The sequence below is a fragment of the Rhineura floridana genome, chromosome 6, assembly GCF_030035675.1.
Source record: "Rhineura floridana isolate rRhiFlo1 chromosome 6, rRhiFlo1.hap2, whole genome shotgun sequence".
NCBI classification, from domain to species: domain Eukaryota; kingdom Metazoa; phylum Chordata; class Lepidosauria; order Squamata; family Rhineuridae; genus Rhineura; species Rhineura floridana.
In genome coordinates, this window is record NC_084485.1 from 122,740,421 (window position 1) to 122,760,800 (window position 20,380).

General features: G+C 40.8%; 1 protein-coding gene across 2 annotated transcripts in view; it reads right to left on the reverse strand.

Moving 5' to 3' along the window:
• Positions 1-19,048, reverse strand: part of PALMD (palmdelphin) — an 82,344-nt gene extending 63,296 nt beyond the window's left edge. Inside the window, exons 1-3 of one of the 2 annotated variants that reach the window (XM_061633697.1) lie at positions 18,773-19,048; positions 10,578-10,682; positions 9,509-9,532 (exon numbers count right to left, since the gene is read on the reverse strand). The gene's annotated coding sequence lies outside the window, so the exon portion shown is untranslated. The remainder of the gene's footprint in view (positions 1-9,508; positions 9,533-10,577; positions 10,683-18,772) is intronic. The other variant, XM_061633696.1, reaches the window with a different exon arrangement.
• Between the last annotated feature and the right edge of the window lie 1,332 nt (positions 19,049-20,380).

The window sequence follows — 20,380 nt, forward strand, 5'->3', positions numbered from 1 at the left end:
TAATCAATAGGCATTGTAAAAACATGTGCAATCATCAGCTTTGTGAAGTAATCTGTAAAATCTGTTTGTGTGATAGAGACAGAGATACAGGTAGCTATGGACTTCTGGTTAGTATCTTGCTCCATGTTTTATTGACTAGCAATAGTTTTTTTCTGTGGTGGATGGTGCCCATCATTATGACTTGTGAGACTTGTGAGTTTATGGGAAATAGGTGGGAGGCCATTAGAATGCTTCTAGAATTACTCAAATATATCGGAATAGGACTTGCAACAAAATAATGCAGCACTGAGTGCTCCTGTTCAGGGTTCCAGGATACTCAATTCCACCCCTTTCTCAGTTTATGCCTCTGCAAAGTTTTGGTTCTCCTAAGCATGCTGATTCTTCCCTCTTGTGCATGGGTGGTGCCATTTTGGCTTTGCAAAGACCGGCATTCAGAGAATTGTGTTTGCTGCTACTAAAGTATATGGAATAGTACTTGACTGAGTTAGCTGGGCTAACTGAAGGTTCAACTGGAGTTATGTAAGATTATAAATATTTGTTTCTTCACCTACAGAGTACTGTACAAATGAAGTAATACTGAGGAATCCACCTTTGTTATTTTTTTAGCTGAACAGAGGATTTTAAAGATGGGACATTATGTCTCAGCAGGATCTGAGATGTGTTGCCGGATACATACCTTGCATCACATTCTCATAATGACTAAGAACCGTGGCCAGAATAAAAACCCCATTGTGCTGTGTATTCTCCCCAAGGCCTTCTGCATTAAACCTAAGATAGTTGAGATGATGATGAAAGAAGGGCTTTGATGTGCAAAGTGGGATCCAGGCCTTATTTCCTGGAACAAACTAAACCTGTACCTGATGCTTTGTTTGTATTAGGAGAAATATTTTCATAGGCAACATAATTATCTTAAAATCTGTTTGGAAAACGCCCTTTTGCATTCAAAGACAGTTTAGCTCAACACAATTTAACACCAAAGCTGCTGAGGCATTTTCATAGCTGTCTTCTGTATCTCACTAGTTCTAAGGCAGGCTTAATGTGAAATGATAGAACATTTCTATGTTCTAGCCTGATGAGTCCATGCCTTTAGAAAGGTTAGTTAGTAACATCTGTGTATTTTAAAAAGCCATTTCCAAAGCATTCTGTCACGCTGTAGTGTGACTATAATGAAACAAGGCTAACGTTTGTAGCATTCTGGTCATGCAGTGGGACTTCCCTAGATGCCCCTAGATGGTTTCAGAAAAAAAGATTAGATAATTGTTTTGAGGAGATCTTTGTCAATAGTTGTTACCCATGACAGCTAATTGTCTGTGTTTGCATGCAGTGCTCTTCTGAGCATCAGATACCAGGTGGAATCAAAAGAGGTGGCCAGTTGCCTTCACACTTTGCTTGTAAGTTTCCCAGGACTATCTGGTTGGCCACTGTTTCAGTAGGATGTTGGACTAGATGGACCTTTCCCCGCCCCATCTAAGCAGGGTTTCTCTTGTGCCACTGGAAACAAAAGGAAGATGAAACGGCTATATTTTCTTAAATGGCGCTCCTGCTCATAAGTTGAACTCTAGCAAATTCACAACCTCGCTGCAGATATAGATGCTGTAGAAATTAAAACAAAATGAAGAATGCCATGATCATGAAACAACAGCTCAGAGAAACCAATACACAGCTCTAATCAGAATTTTCTTGAATAGAGGCCAGCGTTGCTTTTAGCGACCATACAGAGGTGGCAAGCCAAGCTGTCTCATGGCAAAGCTGCTGTTGCTTCATCATCAGTGTAGGGGATTTGGCAGAGGTGAGCGTCCGGACAGATGGAAGCTGTCTGATGATGGGAGAATAGCTGGCTAAGAAAAGGGTGCTAGAAGGCTGTGCAAATGCTAGGAAAATAATATAGCGAGCCAACTGAATTGTACATGCATTTGGGAGTCTGGATCTGTCTGGATCTCTGGTACCATCTATTGAAAGTGAATCAAAAGGAGCATTAGCAGTAACAGATGTGACCTGGGGAATAATCCCAGCTAAGATATGATGCTGAAGAGAGACGGGTAGTACTAACAGAGAGACAAAGGGCTCTGGTTATTAAGGGGCTGGGTAAGAGAAGTGAAAAAGGAGTCTCCTGGGGAAGAATGAGGTACATAGCGGCAGCCTTCTGCATTCTTTACCCACAAATGGCTGGATTGGCTGCACTGGCAGCCTGCATAGATGAGCTCCCAGTGCCTACTCTGTCAAACAAAGTGAGTTGTAGGGAAGGCAAGAAATTGGAGTGACAGTGGAATCAGGTGTAATAAAGACAAGACATGGACAGGCTGAGATTGTTGTTAAGCCATTGCCTGAAGTAGCAATGAGGCTATGGAAAAGTTGATTGACTGACAATGAACACAAAGCAACAGGTTCAAATGGAGACAGAGGAAGCACCTCCAAAAAACAGAGATGACCAAAGCAGAACTGTACATATGGAGTGGTCAGGATCTCCCAGCCATGAGTTGCAGGTGGACTGGGTGATCTGCCAAATTTTGAAGGAATACTATACAACCCCAAAACTATTCTCAGTTTCATCATCGATGTGCATAATTTAAACTGAGCTATATCACAATTTGAAATGTTTCAAAATTGATACTTTTCTGACTTCCATAGAATCTTAGAGTTGAAAGGTATCTTAAAGGGCATTAAGTCCACCCTCCTCAGTGCAGGGTCTACAATGCAGATTACAACTATAGCATTCCTGACAGATGGTTCACCAGCCTCTGCTTAAAAACTCAATGCAAATACCTTGCATGCAATCTGTGTATAACTTCCTGGTCATGGGGGAGCATACACTGAGGAGGGAAAATCAGATGGTACACCAGTCCTCCCCCTCCACCAAATCTTGCTGCCATAGGCATTGAATCCTCCACAAATATATCTTGCTTCTATATTGATAGGAGGGGGTTCAGCTAGTAATTCTTAGGGAACCAGATTTGGGACAAAGGCCTCTTGATTATCTATCTTAGGGTAAATAATTGCAGTGCATGTATGTGGACGTGCAGAAAAGAATATGCATGTGATGAGCGCATTCATGTGTGCACACTGCCCCACCAAATAATGTACATGTTGATCCCCACATGAAAATGTGTTCCACTTTATAAAAGATGAAGCAGCCCCAATTCCGTTCTGTGTCACTAACCGTAAGAAAAAAAGACGCTAGTGTGGGACCACAAACTCCTCCCTGGTGGCATGTACACATTGCAAATATGGTCTGAATGCATAACTCAGATTTATTTTGTAAAATCCTCCTTCAAATTAGATTTCTAGAGGCTCATCTTATTTGTTTGTTTATTTATAACCTTTAGCAGTTATCTTTTTATGTATGCATGTATAACATATGGCAGATGCCTTCTCTTCCAAAGGTATTTGAGGCAACATAATGGCATCCATGTGCTCATCAAAAACCAAAACCCAACAGCAAACTGCCAGTCAAAAAGCAGGCCCACATCATCCTTACAGTAGAAAAAGCACTCTGACATAGAAATCTTTTTTACCAGCTGAGAAAACCTAACCAGAGAGGAGTCTGAGTAGATTTGCCTTGGAAATTAGTTCCAGAAAGTGGAATCATTCAGCAGAAGTGAGGCAGATGCTTCAGGTGACAGATACTGAGGGAGACAGGAGAAGGAAGCAAGATGTTGGATAACAGAGCTATGTATGTGTTATGTGGCCTGCCCTGCACCCCCTAAGCCAGCCTGCCGCCTTCAGCTGCAGTGGAAGACACTCTCCCGTCACCAGTATTGATGAATGATTCAATTGCCAGTCCGATCACCTTTTGTACATGGAAGGGGGGGCATATTTGCAAAATGTCTTGGGCCAGTCCTGAGGAGGGGGGAAGGATTGCTCTTACATATCAGGGCTCCTATTTGAGTGGTGGATACGAGGCAAATGTAAAAATTCCCATGAGAAAAATGCTGGGAAGCAGTTGTATAGGTAAGTTTAATCATAAGAGGCTTTTGGTGTCTTCTGATATTCAGGTATCTGATATATTTAAATATATATATATGGTTGCCTATTATTGGTCGTGAGTCATATTTATGTTGGCTGTACATCTGATTAGTATGTTTATGTGATATTCTGTTCCTTTCTCTGCAATTTAGAACAATGTAAATCAAGGCCAGCTGAGGCCGTGTTGTGTCTAAACAATGAATATACTATTTCATTATTTTTAAAAAAGAGAAAGGCCATTTTGGATATATGTGATGTTATCAGCAATTTATTATTGCGCTTAAGAAAGTGTCAGATGTCATGCCAACCTTTACTTGCTACTCCTGGGGACCAGTTGCAAGACTGTTTGCTTTTATTCTTGGGAAGGAATTGAATGTATAAACTCCAGGCATAAAACCCACCCTCCATTGGGATAAACCCCCTAAGATCTCCTTGATCTCACTTTTGTCGGTATTTCATCATACAGCCTATTGAACTTAGGAATACTCGTTTTCAGCGCGCTGGAAGATTGGCTCAATATCCAAAGGTCACTGCATCCGAAGCACAGTCAGACTTCACCACGAAGGTGTATTGGGCAATGGAAACAACTATTTCCCTAGCACACATGCAAATAAGAACCCAATTTTCAGGATCACCTTTTAAGACTTTGTACTTACAAAGGCTTGGAAGTCCTATTATAAAACCATATCCTATATTTTACCTTAAGAAGTAGCTTTTAATAAACCCCCCTGATTTTTATTATTCCCAAAAAGCAGAATCACAAAACACTAATAAGCAAAGTACATCCAAATTATGATTGCATACCACATACAGAGCATGATGACATCCATTAGATAATAATACAAGTATGACAGTGCCCCACAACTGAGATGTTAACTTGCCTAAGACAAAATATTCTTCCTCGGTTTGTGCACAGGGATGGCTAATCTGTGGCCCTCTAGATGATGTTCTCACCAGTTCATATCACCCAGCATGGCCAATGGCCAGGGATGATGGAACGTGTAAATCAGCAACATCTGGAGGACCACAGGTTAGCCACCCCTGGCTTATTGTTTTGATATCCAGCTCTTTGGGATTTCCACAAAGAGTCCTAAGAATTGTAGTTTGTTTAGGTAAAAGTGCTGAGAAGTCCCTGTTTGAGATCTTTACCTTCTTTGACAGCTCTACAGTTCCCTGGGGTGAAAGATTAACTAATAAACCAGTTTCATAATGCAATCCTAAGCATGTATACTTAGAAGTTCAGTTGGGCCTAGGTAGGTATGCAAAGTATTGCAGTCTGAGCCTGCAATTGTGTACACATTTTTCTGGGAATAGGTTCCACTGAACTCAGTGTACCTTACTTCTGAGTAATTATGCATAATAATTATGCATAGAATTGCATTGTGAAGTCTATATAATGCATACACCCTTTGTGATCCTCCCACTATTAAGGAAATACAGGTTGTGAATATTGTTGAATTTTTGCATCAACTTTCCGAGAACTGCATTTGATTTCACCTGCTTTAACATCAGTGTTTTAAAAATTATATATATATATATATGAAGCCACAGTGCAGTGCTTATACACTTAACATCTTGGCTTCAACCACATAAAGCAATACTTATGGAATAAAATAATATCTCAACAAGTTTAGGAAATGTGCTGTGGCTATTGTTCAAGATCTGATAGAGAACTAATAAAATCAAACCCTGTACAAATAATCTTTTTGAAATCTGGTCCAGGTTAAAGAGAAAGCTAAATCCTGGGTAATCTCTGCTAACAGCAAAAACATATAAAAAGATGAACTGTTTTGAGAAATCTCTTCTTATGGAAAAACTATAGACTAATTGAGCTTGATAAGCTTCTTAATGGGACTATTTTTAAAACATATGATGAAATAAGGGAGATAATGCAACAATCTCAACCCTTTGTCTTACTATATCTCCAATTAAAGCATACTGCTTTGAAACTTTTATACTTACATGGACCCCTCAGGGGAAAAACTCCTTTTGAGGAGCTTATCACTCAAACTTTTAAAAAGCTGTTAAGCAATACATATAATATTATTTTGAATTTAGATACCTCAGTCAATAGTTATCAGCCCAAATGGGAATTGGGGCTAGGACAGCAAGTAGTAGTAGAATAAACTGAGTCTGAATCCTAGCAAGAAAGAGGCACTGTGGGTTGGTGGTTCCCGAGTTCAGATAATTGGTCAGTTGCCTGCTTTACATGGGGCCGTACTCCCTCTGAAAGAGCAGGTCCGTAGTCTGGGGGTGCTCCTGGATCCATCTTTGTTGCTAGAGGCCCAGGTGACCTCTGTGGCTAGGAGTGCCTTTTACCAGCTTCGGCTGATAAGACAGCTGCAGCCGTTTCTGGACCAGGATAGCCTGACCACTGTTGTCCACTCACAGGTAACCTCCAGGCATGATTACTGTAATGCGCTCTATGTGGGGCTGCCCTTGAGGTTGGTCCGGAAGCTGCAACTGGTGCAAAATGCAGCGGCGAGACTGCTTACTGGGGCAGGGTATCACCAACATGTCACCCCGCTGCTGAAAGAATTGCACTGGCTGCCCATTTGCTACCGGGCCGATTTCAAGGTTCTAGTTTTGGTGTACAAAGCTCTATATACAGCTTGGGACCAGGATACCTGAAAGACCGTCTTACTCCTTATATACCTAGTCGATCACTGAGCTCTGCAGGTGAGGGCCTCCTGCAGATACCATCTTATCAGGAGGTCCGTTCTGCACAACATAGGAAATGGACCTTTAGTGTGGCAGCACCTACCCCGTGGAATTCCCTCCCCTGTGGAGAGGCCATCTCTGTTATCTTTTTGGCGCCTATTGAAGACTTTCCTCTTTCAACAAGTCTTTTAAGTTGAGACCTTATCCCAGCCTACATCTGTGTTGGAATTGCTTTTTAATATGTTTTTTTAAAAAAAACCTTTTTTCCCTCCAAACTTTTTAATATGATTTTTAACCCTTTTTATTTAAGATGTTTTTAAAGCTTTTAAAAAAAATGTTTTTAAAGTTGTTTTGTTTTAATGTATTTTAAGGTCTGTTTTTATGATGTTTTACAGTGTTTTTAGTGCTTTTGTTTGCCGCCTTGGGCTCCTGCTGGGAGGAAGGGTGGGATATAAATCAAATAATAAATAAATAAATAGTATCTAATGTTTGGAAGTGGATTTGGCAAAATGTTTCCCAGCTGACATTAAGAGAGCCTTCAGGCTTAGGGCGGTATATAAATAAAATAAAATAAATAAATAAATAAATAAGGGCTCAATCCAACTCGTGGGAGGCTAGCGGAATTAGAGCCAGCAAAAGGGCTGCCACATCCAGGGCCGGCCCCAGGCATGCCAGGGCCCTTGGATACCAGCCTGCCCTGGGCCCCTCCGCTCCCCTTCTGCGATTTGTGAAACTTAAGCATCTGCGGACTGCAAGACAGGAGCTTCCGTGCCGCCCACGCTATCCCCACGCTTCACCTACCTTTCAGTTGTTTTTTGTGGTGCGTGCAGGTTTGCCATCAATCAAGATGGCTGCCGATGTTTCCCTAAGGGGCTGAAGCCTCTGCCGCCATCTTGGTTGATGGCAGCAATGTGCGTGTGTTGATGGCGGTCCGTGGATGCTTCTGCGGATCATGGAAGGAGAGCGGAGGGCCCCCTGTAGCTCCAGGGGCCCTCGGGCCAGTGCCCCACCTGGCCACCCTTTAGAACCGGCCCCGGCCACATCCAACCTCCATTCAGGAGCTGTTGGGAGGGGAGGATGCTGACTGCACCAGAAAGGCTTGGCAGAAGGAAGCAAAATGCATGCTTTAAGCTGGATTCCTGTATTGAGCAGGGGTTGGACTCAATGGCCTTATAGTCCCCCTCCAACTCTACTATTCTATGATCCTCTGTTTCCTCCTGCCACCCCTTTTCCTAGCGTATCGGCTGCTTGGACTGAGGGCCACAGGACTGATCTGAACGGGCTCAGGATGAGGCATAAGTCCCCTTCCCCTCGGTTCCTGTCCCAACACATCTCTGGAACACCTCTTTTTGGGGCCTTCCACTGGCTCTACTTGTGCTGGTCCTGGCTGAGCCAGCTGGCAGTTCCCTGGCTGTGCTGCGGCTGCACCTGGTGGGGACTTCTGCTGGCAGATCCTGGCAGCACAGACACCCTTCCTCCTTCTCTGAAGTTACACTACATCCTGTAGCCCCTCAGCCCGGCATAACTACCAGGAGGATTGCACCCTCAGTGTTAACTTAAAATAACATTTTTGTAAGTTTATTTCTCATTGATATTTAACTTGAACCAGGCTGGCTCAGTTACATGGAGACTAATAATTCTTGCTGGAGATGTAAAAGTATAAATGCAGTCATGAAGCATAGTTTTTGGTCTTGTATTAAAAAAAATGGATAGATATAATTGCTGAGATTGAAACTACTACTGGCTACAGACTAAACTATTACTGGTTACAGACTACCTCTAGATCCTCTGGTTATATTATTTGGCTGTATTAAAGATTTGGTGCTTGCTGATGACAAAGAAATGGTTATGCATCTTTTCACAGTGGCCAGAATGGTCATATCATCCAACTGGAAAAAAAAATAGAGGACTCACATTGGACAAATTGATAATAAAGATCTGAGATATTATTTATAGGATAAAACTTACAAACTACATAAGTTGAGAGAGGGTAGACAACAGGATAACCAGTTTATTGAGAGATGGAAGTTTTCTTGTTACATATTGGTATAACAAACTTCAAAACAATGTACAACTGTACACATTACTGGGTACATTATAAGTTTGAAATATGAATGTAAATAAAGGTAAAGGTAAATACTAATGTAAATGAATATGATAAAACCTTAAATCTCTAACAGAGCAATTTTACAGTGAGGAAGTTCATGTAACTTAAGCCAGCTGAAGTTATGCCAATTTAAAGTACGCCAGATCCTAACTCCATTCAGGAGCCTCTGAGAGGCAAGAGCCCAGTGGAAAGAAAATAAAAGCAGCAAAGCAAAAACAAAAACAAAAAACAGAGCTATAGTGTGTTTTTACTTAGACCACCCTTTTTCCTGGCATAATTCATGCCTGGACTGTAGGTCACATGACTGAGCTGAACAATTGTAGGATACAGCATAAGTCCTCCTCCCCTTGGCCCTACCCTGCCACACCCCCACTACACCTCTTTTGGGGGATTTATGCAGACTTAACGCATGCTGGTCTCAAGTGAGCTGGCTGAGCAGAGAGGGGTGGGGGTTTGCTAGCTGAGCCGCAGCTGACACAGGATGAGGGACTTATGCCAGCGTAGTCTGGCTAAGCCGTGACCCAGCCAGCTCAGCCAGAGATCCGCTGAATCCTAAATCCTCTGAGGTTGGCATAAATACCTATAGGGTTGCACCTTTAGTGTTAACAATTCTGAGTATAAATTGGTCTATATTACAGTGTTATATTTCAAGTTTCTATTTTTATTTTGTTTCTGATAAAGTTTATACTTTTGTATTCTTCAAGAAATGTATTAATATAAATATATTATAAAACATATATATAAATATATAAAACAGAAAATAGGAGGCAGCATTACCTGTCCAATGCAAGGAGATGCCTTCTACAAAGAAAAAAAACACAGACTATAATAATTTCAAGTTACACTTTTTGATTGTATTTTATATTCTAGTATTGTATAAACAAATATAAGCCTGAAAATAAAAAAAATAAATCTGATAACCGCCTCCCTTCTTTCTCTATATCTTATTTAGTGTAAGTTTTATCATTGTAAGACACATTGAGAGTGATTAACTAGTCGTTGATCTGGGGATCCTCTTCACTCTTCCATTTACATGCTAATTCAACTCTGTCAATAATACTAAGATTAGCTGTCACCAGCACTTATTGTTTATTTGTAATTATTGTTATTTGTGAATCTCCATAGGTATACAAGGCGCGCTAGAGGATTAAACAGCTCCGGTGTTCTACCCTGAATCACCAAATTGACGTCCTCCAGTATTATTTACTCATCAAGCATACCTGACATAGGTTATATAAATAATTAGCCTTGTTACCATTGCATCTTGAATCAGAATATGTTACTTTCAGGTTTAAAGATGATGCTTTTTTGATTGCATTCAATGAGAGAGCAAGAATGCTAATTTTATTTTGGTAGGCTGGCATTGTACATGCGATGGGGATTTGTTTTTATGAAATATTCTTTGTTCTTTTAAAAAATAATAATCAGACAAAATATGTGAGCATAATTATTAAACATAAAAATGCTTACTTTTTCTCATATTCTTTTGCCATTTTGTTAGAACAGAATCTTGGTTTAAGAAAATACAGCCCTTGTCTCTGTCCTCTTTTAGGCTTGGAATTGGTGTTCCAGCCAAGAGACAGATAATGTAGAATAATTTTAACAAACTTCACTTGAGAAATGCAATAAGAAATTTAAATGCAATAAATTTTAAATGGGAGTCTCAAGTCTGTACTGGCAATTATTTCTGATGGAACAATGCGAATATAAAGAGAACAGCAATGGATAATGCAGAGATATACTTACAATAAATAAAGTTAGCAATAAGGAAAGTAAAAGGAAATGGTTTAGAATAGATCTAATGGAAATTAAATTGGATCTTTTGAATGATGAAAAGAAAACGAACCTTTTCAGATTGCTCCTCTTAGTTCAATTGGCTGGTCTGAACAGACAAAAAAGAGTCCTGTGGTCTCTAGCATTGTGTGGATCCTTCTTCAGAAAGAGTTCCTCACTGGGTGGAGTCAACAAGCATCTTAAACATCTAGACATATACGCTTCTTTAGAGCCATATTATTAGTATATTTCACTGGCATGTCACAAGCTCTCTAGACAACAACTTTTCCCAATTTTAATCAGAGTTGAGACCTTGCCCTCCAATCTGTAGAGATCCATGGCTGTCCTAGCTTTTCCCTTGTTTTGCCTTTGAACATGTGTATCTGATCACTGAGAAGAAAGCTGAAGTGGGTATTATGAAATAGTGAAAACACTTGATTATTCGTCTGAAGAATGTGCGCTCATGCCTCTCTTGGCTCTACATTAAATGGTTGCATACAGTTTATTAATCTGTGTATAGAAACCTGCTTTATACAAACATAGTTGGTCAGCAGATGTAGAGCTAGCCCCATCAATTCCTTTCTTCCCATAGATTATGATAGTTAGTGTGCTGCTCTAATGTCATTTATCTGATGAGGTCTTCCCATTTAGCTGAGCAGAATGTACTAGATAAAGAAAACTATTTATGCGCACATGTCTCAGTCTTGATTTATACAGGGTGTTGGTTATATAGAAAAATCTAAATCAGGTAAGCTTCCCATGTGCATCCATGCTTAAATGCCCTTTCCCCATGCACTGACCCATTTGTAGGTAACATTAGTATGTCACCAGTGCACTTGCTACTGTTGTGCTAATAGTAACATGCAAATGGGTAAGTGCACATCATAGGTGCATTTGAACATAACGGGGTGTGCATGGATAGCTTTTCCTTTGGCTCATTTCTCATATAAATTAGGCCTCAATGAAGCTGTATAAGGGGCAGATGTTCTCCAGTCTTTCCTTATGGCTGCTTGATGGCTGCTTTGAAGAAGAATGGGTGGTTTGCCATTTTTACATCTGCAGGTCTTTAACCTGAATTCCAGTGTGATCTCATTAGCTGAGCATGCTTTTTAGTCAAACTAGAGGGCAGGCAGCTTACATGCTAGGCAAGTTGCACATGCAAGTCAAATGCATGGCATTCCATTGATGTAGTGTGTAAATATTTATCGGCAAACACAGAACTAGCTACCAGGCAGCCCTCACATCTGATATCCAGTTGATGTGCAAACTCTCATCCTCTGAGATTGACAGTAACACACTCATAACTTTTTCCACATCTCTGTCTTATGTAACAATTTTTGCTTTATATTCTGACTCACTGTTTCCTTGGCCCCAACTGCTGACTTTTATCTATTCACACCCTAATGGAAAGCTTGCTACTGAATGAAGGCTCTTGTGCTGCTGTCTGTTCTATGGAAAATACACATAATTGCATTCTTCATAGAAAATAAACACAAAAACTCCCCATGAAGACAGCTAGCTTTCAAAAATTAGCACACTGGCAATTCCCCACAATTGCTGGTAGCTCACAGAACATCCAAGCCACTTGCATGTGAATGAGCATGTCAGACATATTTCTGGGAAGGAATTATCTCTCACTTTTGTGTCTATAAGTTTTTAGAACGTTGTGGTTTTTTTGCCTGCATGCATGAGGCCTTCTGGGGATTTTCCCATACCATTGTTAGATTTTAGAACCAACCCACTGGCATCAGCTACAACATGTTATGAAAGCAGCAGCTCAGTATTTTGCCCATAAGGGCCCTACTGCATTTAGTACTCCTGACGACTAACTACAGCCCCTTTTGGTGGACTCATCAAAGTCAATGGAACTGTTCTATTTTTAATCATTTAAAAACAGTAATTTAAATGTTGGTACATGTCTTCACCTAACTTTTAGGACCCAATATAATCAGTAGTTAAAACAGTGCAATGAACATGTGTGCTGAATGGGATTGACAGTGCCAATGAATGACACAAAAGAACACCTGATTATTTTGGTGGGTTCTACAGGAAGAGTATAATGCAGGGATAACCAACATGGTGCCCTCCAGACATTGTTGAACTACAACTCCCATCGGCCCTCACAGGCACCAATAGTGAGGGATAATGGGAGTTGTAGTCCAAAAGCATCTGGAGGGAAATTGTTTTGTGATGGGCACCTGTGGGTAGATTGGAGAGAGATTTATAAATGGGCCAAAAGTAAGGATGAGCAAATCAGTCTCTTTCCAGCCCATATCACTTGTGCATAAGCCTGTTCTATTTCTTTCTTTTTCTTCAGTTTGTGCCATGTTTCTTTAAAATAGTGGTGGGGAATTAGGTGAAAGATCTTTGGCCCAGCCAACATTTGATACGTCTCTAGGCTAATGTTCTTATGAAAACAAATGGGTAAAACAAATGGGGGATTCTTGACCTACTCTGCATTTCTGCTGTATGACTCTTCACCACAGAGTCTCATTCATGTGCTTCAGGTATTCCCATAAATATTTCAAACATTCACCCACTAACAAAGACATTTTTTAAATACTTCCACAACGGAATGCAGCAGGACAATTATACAGAATGCAGAGCCTATCAAGAAACAGCCAAATCAAGAAAACTACCTTGTTAAGTAGAAAACGCCCGTATAGCTTAGCAGTAATGTCAAGTAGGCTAATGGGCCTATAATTTCGGGGGTCTGCAGGATCCCCTTTCTTGAAAATGGGAACTATTATGCTGGTACGCCAACCTTGCGGGAAATCGCCCGTGGTGTTGATATGAGTGAAAAGGACCGCTAGAATTGGACACCACCATGCCATTTCCGACAGGAAGATCTCCGGGGGCATCAAGTCTTCCCCGGGAGCTTTATTTTTACGGAGGGTCAAGATTAGATCACCAATCTCTGCACTTGTAACTGGTGGCCAGCTGGGCAGATCTGTTGGAATTGAAGTTAAAGGTGAAGGGGTTAGCGACGAAGCGCCAAATATGGTGCTAAAATGGGTCACCCAAGATTCCGGCAAAATTGGGGGGATTGGTATGTTTTCCCAATGAGCATTATCACGTTGGACAAGTTTCCAGAAAACTATGTCATTACCTTGGCTAAGAGCCTGTTCTAGCTTCCTCCAATTTTTTACATAAAATTGCTGTTTCTTATCCTTTAAAAGTTTCTTGTAGGCCCTCTTTGTTTGAAGTAAACAATAAATAGCATCGTTTGAGTGGTTACGTCTAGTTAATTTAATTTGGGTGGACAACTCTCTCTTCATGGCTCTACACTCCCGATCGAACCAAACATTGGTGGACCCCCTCGGTGTTTTAAGGCTCGCGGTGGAAACCTGAGGTTTTAAGATGGAAATCACTTTATCATATAGATCCACGATATCCCCTGTGGCTGAAATGGCCCGGTCGCGTAGTTCAAGGGCAGGGGCTGATTCTAAGGATTGCTTAACTGACTTCTCAATGTCAGGAGACCATTTAATACGCCTTGAGCCAAAAAGGCTATCAAGGAATGGTTTGAAAGTACGTGGGCGTGTATGTAAACTGGGGTCACGTAATTTTAAGCACAAGGGAAGATGATCGCTGTCTACTCTGCTTATTATCGTCAGATCTTTTACTAGAGGCATTAGGAGAGGGGAACCTAGGAAGTAATCTTTAACTTTGACGAAGTCCAAGACAGATCTCACATCATGATCGCTTCATACTCGAAATGGTTTCCCTTTTTCAAAACAAATCACTCTGTAGCCTCTTACTTGACTACCCTTTGCTGCCCTCAAAAACGCAGAGCCTTTACGGAGTTAAGGTTCCAGACAATGCCCTCAGCATTTTTAGAGGGTAGATATAAGGACCTCCCAAAAAACAAACGTTTCTGTATTTGTGGAAATAAGGTGATTGAGGACCTTGCCCATTATATACTTTATTGTCCTCTTTATAACAGCCCTCGACGCAAATTTTTAGCCCATTTTATCAAGCCTAGGATGGGCCTACGCCCAGAAACTATAATCACGGATCTTCTGGCAGATAATCATAAAGCTGTCACCTTTGCGATTACCAACTTTGCCATGGCAGCGAAGCATATTAGAGCCCAACTTGTCAAAGCAAATTCCACAAAATCTCTAACTTTTAGGGCTAGGCTATGATTGTTTAAAATGTCATTTTATTGAAATGTTTTTCCTTGTGTTTTTAAATTGAAATGTAATGGCCAATGGCTAGAAACGTTAAAGACTTACCTACCTGCCTTTGCAGCTTGAACTAAAATGTAAGATTAAGATAAGAAAACTACCTCAATTTCTCCCTTGCTGTCTCTCCATCCTCCCTCTCTTCTTCCATGTATATGATAGTTTCAGCAAGCATTCAAAACATAAAAAAATCAAAACAGTGATATGCCAGTAGATTCTATATTGAAAAAGAACAAAAAATGGCAGTGTAATCCAGTCCAATTTGTGCAGCTGACATTTGCTGCACCAGCTTCAGGCTGGCACACCAGAGAGGTCCAGATCAGGTCCATCACTGGTAACTGGATTGCCTTATGGTCCAGCAGATCCTTGGCCAGTACAACTCTGCTGCTCTCTGCCCCCTTGCAACCCCCGAACACACCATTTCTGGGGCTTATACTGGGGAGACTGCCAATGTCTGCCCATATGTCCGGTGAGCGCAGCAGGGCCTTTTATACTAGTGGAGTCCAGCAGAGCTGAACAGAAGGACACCGCTCCCACATTCAAACTACCTCTGGCATGGTGGATCAGGAGTTTGGATGGCTTTGCCCATCAATTAGTATTTGAAGAGTGGTTCCTCTTTGAAAATATTAGCAATTTAATTGCAGAACTCCCAAATTTAGTAGAACAAGATACATTCATGGGAATAATGTTACTGACATTGACAAAGGAACGTTTCATAATTTGTGGATGTCTGTTATGGTGGAGAATATCCCACACTTAGTATTAAATGTACATCCAACTCCATCCAAACCATCATCCATGTTGTGCTTGTAATGAAATTCAAAGCATTCCATATATAGCCAGTATAAGGCAACACTGTAATGAAGTTGGACAGGAAACTTTTTAAATGATAAAAAAGGTACAACAATAAAATAAGTGTCTGTGTTGAGATGTATGCCATCTTACTGTTGATGTTCCTTTATTATACTATACTTGACAAATGTTGTTAATCATATTATAAGGTACTTCTTAATTCCTTTCTCAGTAGTCATTATAAATTTAATGTATTTTAAAATTACAATAGGAAAAAAGAACTAGAAAAAAAGTAAATAAATAAAATAAATAAATTTTATTTTTTAGTCGCCTATCTGTCCGAATTAAACAGGTAATGACAAGAAAAGAAAGAAGGGAAATACAAGAAACCTAAACATAATCCCATCCCCTATCGGCATTACAGATCTGCTGTGAATTTTTTAACTGAAAGGCAAAGTTAAAATGTTTTAAGCTAATAAATAAGTAATAAAATAGAGGCCTGCTAAACAGACTCAGTAAAATGGATATTTATGAGATATATATCATGGCTTAATTTAAATGACAAATCAGTTAAATAATTGTGGTGACTAACCACACGTACGCACAAGTGACTTTAAGATTCAATCATGCCACCTAGAGAAATGGAGCTTGTTAAATTATACCATAAATTATGCAGAACTCAATTTCAGGATCCTCTAAGACTGATTTTAAATTTAACTTGTCCTTTCCAGTAGGGGTTTGGAGCCTTCCCCAACCTGGTGTCTTCCAGATGTTGTTGGACTAAAATTCCCTTCAGCCTTGGCTAGGATGGCCAGTGTTCAGGGATCATAGCAGCTGTAGTCCAATAACATATGGTGGTTATCAGGTTGGGAAAAGCTGACAAAGTGCATAATTCAAGTTCCTCTTTTCCTTTCTGTTTGCATAACCTTCTCCTAATAGCCATAACAATTCCTCCATTGTAAAGCTTCAAGTACTTGATTTTTATCCTTACATGAAACATTGAGTCGTATTGTGAAAAGCAAAGAAAATTCAGCCACGGACCTTGGAAACTTGTTGCAAGGTGATTGAGGGCGGTATGTGCATTTTTCTTTGCAGTGAGCATTTTTTCAGCGCTATTCAGTCTCCCTGGTTGCCTACACTTCTAAATCTGAAAAAGACCCATTGGAGGAGTTACCTCATGATGTCTTCCCCTTGGGCTTTAACTGAAGCACAGATACCTAGGAAGGCTGAAGAGCTCAGACCACTGGCGAAATGATTTGTAGAATGAAAGAAAAGGACGCTCAAAAACATCCCCCAGCCACCTCAAAAATAAGGTAAGTACATCAAAACCCCAGCATCTCACTCATGAGAATTTCACCAAACTTTTTTCTCCCCTTTGATAATTTTTGAATACAATCTCCTTTCTTGTTAATGGAAGGAGAATAGTTGGAGGGGAGGGGGGAGGGGAACATAGAAGATATGTTGCACAGAACACTAGGGGAAATTGAGTGACACACCTGTCCTGTTCCTAATGTGTGGTAAAATTGTCACTTCCACTTGGAGGATGATAGAGTTGCCCACACAAATGGCCAAACTAGGCCAGGGTGAGATCATGCTTCCTAGAGTAGTTTATTGTCTGTATCATCCTATCTAGTAAAAAGGAGCATTTTTACTACGCATCAACTAGAAGATGTGTGATAAAATGTATCTACCCAGACAACTGGTTCACCAAGTTGTTACAGCTCACCCAGGGGTCACCAAGGTGGTGCCCACATGCACCCACAGAGGCCTTTCCTGGTACCTACAGGGTTCCCCCCCCCAATCAAAATTAGGCTTGAAAGAAGCATTCTATTGTAGACAACAGAACAGGTTGTGGGATGTGTGTGGTGCCCATGACAGTTTGTCCAGTTTGCAAATGTGCCCTGGTTCATGCTTTCCCTTTTCTTTGGACTTGTGAGTGCTTGGACACATGGCAAGGGAGGGTACAGCACTGCTCATGTGTTGTGGGAATAAGCAGTGTCAAGTGTTTATTTCCTTCAGTTACTCCAGCAGCTAGCAGCAGCTGGGTAGGTAAAAAGCTTACAAGGCCCAGTCTTAGGAGGCCCAGAATTTCTCAGAAGCATATTTAGAATGGCCCCCAGGCTTTCTATCTTCAGATCCACAGACTGATGGGAATAAACTTATTTTCTCTCTGTTTTTCCAGATTGCATGTAATGCTGCCATAATCTGTCCCAGTCTGGTCCTTACAGGCTTCTGCTTCTGACTAGTTTTTTTCCACTGATGATTACCTCACCCTAAAGCCAGTGTGGTGCAGCGCTCAGAGTGTCAGACTAGTAGTACCTGGAAGACCAAAGTTCAAATCCCCACTCAGGCAGTAGTTGACCATGGGCCAGTCACTATCTCTTATCCTAACCTACATCACAGCATTGTTGTAAGGATAAAATGTAGAGGGGGTAAGCATGTACATCACCTAGTACATCATGGAGGAAAAGTGGAATACAAATGTAATGAAAATAAAAAAATAAAAACTCTTTTCTTTCCTAACTCACTGCTGTGCTCATTCAAAATTTGGGTGTATAGTTTGGCTTCATCAGAGACCTGCAAGGTGATACTATGGAGTCATTAGCTGTTTCCCAGCTTCAGTGTCTATTGGTTGGGTGCTTAGGAACAGCCTTCATAAAGACTTCCTTTCTCTGTACTAATCAGGAATAACTACTCTCTCTAGCACAGAATCCAGACCAATGCCCAACACATCTTCATCCTACAGACGACACCTCATGTGGTTACCCTCTTTGCTTACCCTGGGTATATAATCAAAAAGATACCTAAGTGTTGCTATATCAGGGATAGGGAACCTGTGGCCCTCCAAATGTTTGTTAGATGCCAAGTCCCATAACCTCTGACCATTAGCCATGCTGGCTGGAGCTGATGGAATCCAACAAAATCTGGAGGGTCACAGATCTCCCATCCATCCCCTATATCATTTGCTTTAAAAGATCATGAACCCCTTCCCCTATTTCCTCTAAATAACAGGGACAACAGTCTTTGGGAAGAAAAGTTTATAGAACAGGGGTCCACCAAAGATTTCCTCATCAAATGACCTGTCATAGGTGTGCATTGTGGCACTGGCAGCTTATGAGGGCTGGGGGAAAGTTCTGGTGACCTGAGCACAACCTGCTGGTCTTGTAGTATCCAACTGCAATGGAAATTAAAAACCCACAAAGCTATACAGTAGAATTCCCTTGACAAAAATGTTGCCCATACATTTGCTTCTCTTTTAGCAAGTAGCATGAAACACCCAGTCTCTTACCTTTGTGTCTGGATAGAGCAGGAATTAATCCAAGTAGCTGCCTTCTTCTGCCGCAGCAACGATCAGTGCCACATCACAAATGGCATCAGGTCAGAATGTATGCAGGGAAGTTCCAGTCTGTAATGATGAAAACCACCATCTGACTTCTATTAGGCTTTGTTGACATAAGTATCTCATTCACGGAGGTGGCACCTGCTAGCATAGCATATTATAACCCATCTGTTATTGATTCCAACATGACAGCTGCACACTCATTTCATGACTGTACGTTAAACCAGACTGGTAAATATTTAACCTCAGCAAATGTAGGGTTTGAATGCAATTATGAACTGAAGGGAATTTATGCCTGGCAAAATCTTGAGTAGAGGTTGGTGAACAGCAGGCTGTATGACCATGGAAAAGAGGGAAAGTTAATGTCTTCCTTTACAGAAGCTTTTCATGTGTAGAAGGTTCTGCCCCTTAGCCAAAAAAAAAGAAAAGAAAATTGACTCATGGGTTGTGAATTTGATTAGCGTAGTGACTTTTAACCCCAGAAATATCTATCCACAGCCTTGCTGATTTACATGCAGCTAAAATCAAATTTGACAGACTTAAAAAAAGTGCATCATTTTCAGATGTTTCTTTAGAGAATTAATGAATCAGCTAATTAAGTCTCATAAAAAACCTGTAATTAATACATTCAAAATTCCAGTTGTACTTCCACAGAAATCACTAAAGTGTTACTTTAAATAAACCACTCGTATCTAATCTAGTGAGGTGAAGTCTCCCCCTTGTGGGAAGTGAAAGATTTCCAATGTGTTCATTTTTCGCAGCTGATAAAATTATGTTATGCTGCTGACAGAGATGTGAAGACCTGGAAAAAAAATCGTTTAAAAAAGCCCTCCCCCCTTTTTTGGAAGCCTTTCTTGTCCCCCCACCATTGGAAAAAAACAGGAAAAATGGGAAACAGCCATTTTTCTGTCCCCCCCTCTTTTCCCCTGGGCCTTCACTCTAGCTGCTGACCAACGATTCCTTTGTTAGAAGGGTTGCTGTTAATATCCTAAGATGATCAATTGATGGATCCTCAATAGGAACTTGGGGTTAGGGATGGGTGCCTGATAAACTATGGAATCTGCTCCCACAAGTTGTAGTGATGGCCACCAACTTGAATAGCTTTAAAAGAGAGTTCAACCATTTCATGGAGGAGAAGGCTATCAGTGGCTATGTTCTACCTCCGCTGTCAGAGGCAGTAAGCTGCTGAATGCCAGTTGCTGGGAATCACAAGTGAGCTGTTGCACTCAGGTCCTGCTTGTGGACTTCCCACAGGCATCTGGATGGCCACTATGAGAACAGAATGCTTTGGCCTGATCCAGCAGGTCTCTTCTTATGTTCTCACTTTCTAATGATAGTTAGGGGTCTCTGAGTTTTTGAAAGAGCTCTCTCTGATGGTTACTGAAGCAAATTTCTCAGCGTATATTTTTCTGAGAAATTTCTTAGATTATCCCCCTAAAAAAAGGAAGGGCACCATACAGAATTTTCTCTGAATATTTTCCACCATTCTTTTTGCAGCAGTCGCCATTTTTCCTCCTCAGTGTCGTAGAATAATGCTACATCTAGGGCACTGTGGAG